We start from the raw sequence: 6000 nt of genomic DNA, 5'->3' as shown, positions 1-6000 counted from the left end.
CGAGGGTAATACATTTCGGAGAAATTAGTGAAATCTCCAATTCACCAAAGGGGTACCCCTTTCAGAAATCTTCGATTTCTCTAATATGGATTCGAGCAATGTTTTGATAGTGAATACTAAAGAATATGCGAGGGTCATAGGCACGAAAGTTGTAGCCCTATGTCTTAGGGTTCTATGTATAAAATTTCGAGCCAATCCGACGTGTGTATAGGGTGATACAGTCAAGATTCTGAGTGATGTACTAATATAAGGAAAAAACTTGCGAAAATAGCCATCGAAAAGGGGAATTTTTTTTGAAATGTCGACTTAAGGCTCCATTTCGACTCCAATATATTCATTTACCCATGATATCTCTTGGGGAAAAATATCGAACGAGTTGAACACGAGGGTAATACATTTCGGAGAAATTAGTGAAATCTCCAATTCACCAAAGGGGTACCCCTTTCAGAAATCTTCGATTTCTCTAATATGGATTCGAGCAATGTTTTGATAGTGAATACTAAAGAATATGCGAGGGTCATGGGCACGAAAGTTGTAGCCCTATGTCTTAGGGTTCTATGTATAGAATTTCGAGCAAAGCCGAGGTGTGTATAGGGTGATACAGTCAAAATACTGAGAGATGTACTAATATAAGGAAAAAACTTGCGAAAATTGCCATCGAAAAGGGGAATTTTTTTTGAAATGTCGACTTAAGGCTCCATTTCGACTCCAATATATTCATTTACCCATGATATCTCTTGGGGAAAAATATCGAACGAGTTGAACACGAGGGTAATACATTTTGGAGAAATTAGTGAAATCTCCAATTCACGAAAGGGGTACCCCTTTCAGAAATCTTCGATTTCTCTAATATGGATTCGAACAATGTTTTGATAGTGAATACTAAAGAATATGCGAGGGTCATGGGCACGAAAGTTGTAGCCCTATGTCTTAGGGTTCTATGTATAAAATTTCGAGCAAACCCGAGGTTTGTATAGGGTGATACAGTCAAGATACTGAGTGATGTACTAATATAAGGAAAAAACTTGCGAAAATTGCCATCGAAAAGGGGAATTTTTTTTGAAATGTCGACTTAAGGCTCCGTTTCGACTCCAATATATTCATTTACCCATGAGATCTCTTGGGGAAAAATATCGAACTAGTTGAACACGAGGGTAATACATTTCGGAGAAATGAGTGAAATCTCCAATTCACCAAAGGGGTACCCCTTTCAGAAATCTTCGATTTCTCTAATATGGATTCGAGCAATGTTTTGATAGTGAATACTAAAGAATATGCGAGGGTCATGGGCACGAAAGTTGTAGCCCTATGTCTTAGGGTTCTATGTATAAAATTTCGAGCAAGGCCGAGGTGTGTATAGGGTGATACAGATAAATACTGCGAGATGTACTAATATAAGGAAAAAACTTGCGAAAATTGCCATCGAAAAGGGGAATTTTCTTTGAAATGACGACTTAAGGCTCCGTTTCTACTCCAATATATTCATTTACCCATGAGATCTCTTGGGGAAAAATATCAAACGAGTTGAACACGAGGGTAATACATTTCGGAGAAATGAGAGAAATCTCCAATTCACCAAAGGGGTACCCCTTTCAGAAATCTTCGATTACTCTAATATGGATTCGAGCAATGTTTTGATAGTGAATACTAAAGAATATGCGAGGGTCATGGGCACAAAAGTTATAGCGCTATGTCTTAGGGTTCTATGTATAAAATTTCATGCAAATCCGAGGTTTGTATAGGGTGATATATTCAAAATACTGAGAGATGTACTAATATAAGGAAAAAACTTGCGAAAATTGCCATCGAAAAGGGGAATTTTTTTTGAAATGTCGACTTAAGGCTCCATTTCGACTCCAATATATTCATTTACCCATGATATCTCTTGGGGAAAAATATCGAACGAGTTGAACACGAGGGTAACACATTTCGGAGAAATTAGTGAAATCTCCAATTCACCAAAGGGGTACCCCTTTCAGAAATCTTCGATTTCTCTAATATGGATTCGAGCAATGTTTTGATAGTGAATACTAAAGAATATGCGAGGGTCATGGGCACGAAAGTTGTAGCCCTATGTCTTAGGGTTCTATGTATAAAATTTCGAGCAAAGCCGAGGTGTGTATAGGGTGATACAGTCAAGATACTGAGTGACGTACTAATATAAGGAAAAAACTTGCGAAAATAGCCATCGAAAAAGGGAATTTTTTTTGAAATGTCGACTTAAGGCTCCGTTTCGACTCCAATATATTCATTTACCCATGAGATCTCTTGGGGAAAAATATCGAACTAGTTGAACACGAGGGTAATACATTTCGGAGAAATTAGTGAAATCTCCAATTCACCAAAGGGGTACCCCTTTCAGAAATCTTCGATTTCTCTAATATGGATTCGAGCAATGTTTTGATAGTGAATACTAAAGAATATGCGAGGGTCGTGGGCACGAAAGTTGTAGCCCTATGTCTCAGGGTTCTATGTATAAAATTTCATGCAAATCCGAGGTTTGTATAGGGTGATACAGTCAAAATACTGAGAGATGTACTAATATAAGGAAAAAACTTGCGAAAATTGCCATCGAAAAGGGGAATTTTTTTTGAAATGTCGACTTAAGGCTCCATTTCGACTCCAATATATTCATTTACCCATGATATCTCTTGGGGAAAAATATCGAACGAGTTGAACACGAGGGTAATACATTTCGGAGAAATTAGTGAAATCTCCAATTCACGAAAGGGGTACCCCTTTCAGAAATCTTCGATTTCTCTAATATGGATTCGAACAATGTTTTGATAGTGAATACTAAAGAATATGCGAGGGTCATGGGCACGAAAGTTGTAGCCCTATGTCTTAGGGTTCTATGTATAAAATTTCGAGCAAAGCCGAGGTTTGTATAGGGTGATACAGTCAAGATACTGAGTGATGTACTAATATAAGGAAAAAACTTGCGAAAATTGCCATCGAAAAGGGGAATTTTTTTTTGAAATGTCGACTTAAGGCTCCGTTTCGACTCCAATATATTCATTTACCCATGAGATCTCTTGGGGAAAAATATCGAACTAGTTGAACACGAGGGTAATACATTTCGGAGAAATGAGTGAAATCTCCAATTCACCAAAGGGGTACCCCTTTCAGAAATCTTCGATTTCTCTAATATGGATTCGAGCAATGTTTTGATAGTGAATACTAAAGAATATGCGAGGGTCGTGGGCACAAAAGTTGTAGCCCTATGTCTTAGGGTTCTATGTATAAAATTTCGAGCAAGGCCGAGGTGTGTATAGGGTGATACAGATAAATACTGCGAGATGTACTAATATAAGGAAAAAACTTGCGAAAATTGCCATCGAAAAGGGGAATTTTCTTTGAAATGACGACTTAAGGCTCCGTTTCTACTCCAATATATTCATTTACCCATGAGATCTCTTGGGGAAAAATATCAAACGAGTTGAACACGAGGGTAATACATTTCGGAGAAATGAGAGAAATCTCCAATTCACCAAAGGGGTACCCCTTTCAGAAATCTTCGATTACTCTAATATGGATTCGAGCAATGTTTTGATAGTGAATACTAAAGAATATGCGAGGGTCATGGGCACAAAAGTTATAGCGCTATGTCTTAGGGTTCTATGTATAAAATTTCATGCAAATCCGAGGTTTGTATAGGGTGATATATTCAAAATACTGAGAGATGTACTAATATAAGGAAAAAACTTGCGAAAATTGCCATCGAAAAGGGGAATTTTTTTTGAAATGTCGACTTAAGGCTCCATTTCGACTCCAATATATTCATTTACCCATGATATCTCTTGGGGAAAAATATCGAACGAGTTGAACACGAGGGTAATACATTTCGGAGAAATTAGTGAAATCTCCAATTCACCAAAGGGGTACCCCTTTCAGAAATCTTCGATTTCTCTAATATGGATTCGAGCAATGTTTTGATAGTGAATACTAAAGAATATGCGAGGGTCATGGGCACGAAAGTTGTAGCCCTATGTCTTAGGGTTCTATGTATAAAATTTCGAGCAAAGCCGAGGTGTGTATAGGGTGATACAGTCAAGATACTGAGTGACGTACTAATATAAGGAAAAAACTTGCGAAAATAGCCATCGAAAAAGGGAATTTTTTTTGAAATGTCGACTTAAGGCTCCGTTTCGACTCCAATATATTCATTTACCCATGAGATCTCTTGGGGAAAAATATCGAACTAGTTGAACACGAGGGTAATACATTTCGGAGAAATTAGTGAAATCTCCAATTCACCAAAGGGGTACCCCTTTCAGAAATCTTCGATTTCTCTAATATGGATTCGAGCAATGTTTTGATAGTGAATACTAAAGAATATGCGAGGGTCATGGGCACGAAAGTTGTAGCCCTATGTCTTAGGGTTCTATGTATAAAATTTCGAGCAAATCCGAGGTGTGTATAGGGTGATACAGTCAAGATTCTGGGTGATGTACTAATATAAGGAAAAAACTTGCGAAAATAGCCATCGAAAAGGGGAATTTTTTTTGAAATGTCGACTTAAGGCTCCATTTCGACTCCAATATATTAATTTACCCATGATATCTCTTGGGGAAAAATATCGAACGAGTTGAACACGAGGGTAATACATTTCGGAGAAATTAGTGAAATCTCCAATTCACCAAAGGGGTACCCCTTTCAGAAATCTTCGATTTCTCTAATATGGATTCGAGCAATGTTTTGATAATGAATAATAAAGAATATGCGAGGGTCATGGGCACAAAAGTTGTAGTCCTATGTCTTAGGGTTCTATGTATAAAATTTCATGCAAATCCGAGGTTTGTATAGGGTGAGACAGTCAAGATACTGAGTGATATACTAATATACGGAAAAAACTTGCGAAAATTGCCATCGAAAAGGGGAATTTTTTTTGAAATGTCGACTTAAGGCTCCGTTTCGACTCCAATATATTCCTTTACCCATGATATCTCTTGGGGAAAAATATCGAACGAGTTGAACACGAGGGTAATACATTTCGGAGAAATTAGTGAAATCTCCAATTCACCAAAGGGGTACCCCTTTCAGAAATCTTCGATTTCTCTAATATGGATTCGAGCAATGTTTTGATAGTGAATACTAAATAATATGCGAGGGTCATGGGCACGAAAGTTGTAGCCCTATGTCTTAGGGTTCTATGTATAAAATTTCGAGCAAATCCGAGGTGTGTATAGGGTGATACAGTCAAGATTCTGGGTGATGTACTAATATAAGGAAAAAACTTGCGAAAATAGCCATCGAAAAGGGGAATTTTTTTTGAAATGTCGACTTAAGGCTCCATTTCGACTCCAATATATTCATTTACCCATGATATCTCTTGGGGAAAAATATCGAACGAGTTGAACACGAGGGTAATACATTTCGGAGAAATTAGTGAAATCTCCAATTCACCAAAGGGGTACCCCTTTCAGAAATCTTCGATTTCTCTAATATGGATTCGAGCAATGTTTTGATAGTGAATACTAAAGAATATGCGAGGGTCATGGGCACGAAAGTTGTAGCCCTATGTCTTAGGGTTCTATGTATAAAATCTCATGCAAATCCGAGGTTTGTATAGGGTGATACAGTCAAGATACTGAGTGATGTACTAATATAAGGAAAAAACTTGCGAAAATTGCCATCGAAAAGGGGAATTTTTTTTGAAATGTCGACTTAAGGCTCCGTTTCGACTCCAATATATTCATTTACCCATGAGATCTCTTGGGGAAAAATATCGAACTAGTTGAACACGTGGGAAATACATTTCGGAGAAATGAGTGAAATCTCCAATTCACCAAAGGGGTACCCCTTTCAAAAATCTTCGATTTCTCTAATATGGATTCGAGCACTGTTTTGATAGTGAATACTAAAGAATATGCGAGGGTCATGGGCACGAAAGTTGTAGCCCTATGTCTTAGGGTTCTATGTATAAAATTTCGAGCAAAGCCGAGGTTTGTATAGGGTGATACAGTCAAGATACTGAGTGATGTACTAATATAAGGAAAA

The sequence above is a fragment of the Humulus lupulus genome, chromosome 5 (assembly GCF_963169125.1).
Source record: "Humulus lupulus chromosome 5, drHumLupu1.1, whole genome shotgun sequence".
Lineage (NCBI taxonomy): Eukaryota > Viridiplantae > Streptophyta > Magnoliopsida > Rosales > Cannabaceae > Humulus > Humulus lupulus.
Note: the sequence above shows the minus strand (reverse complement) of the source record.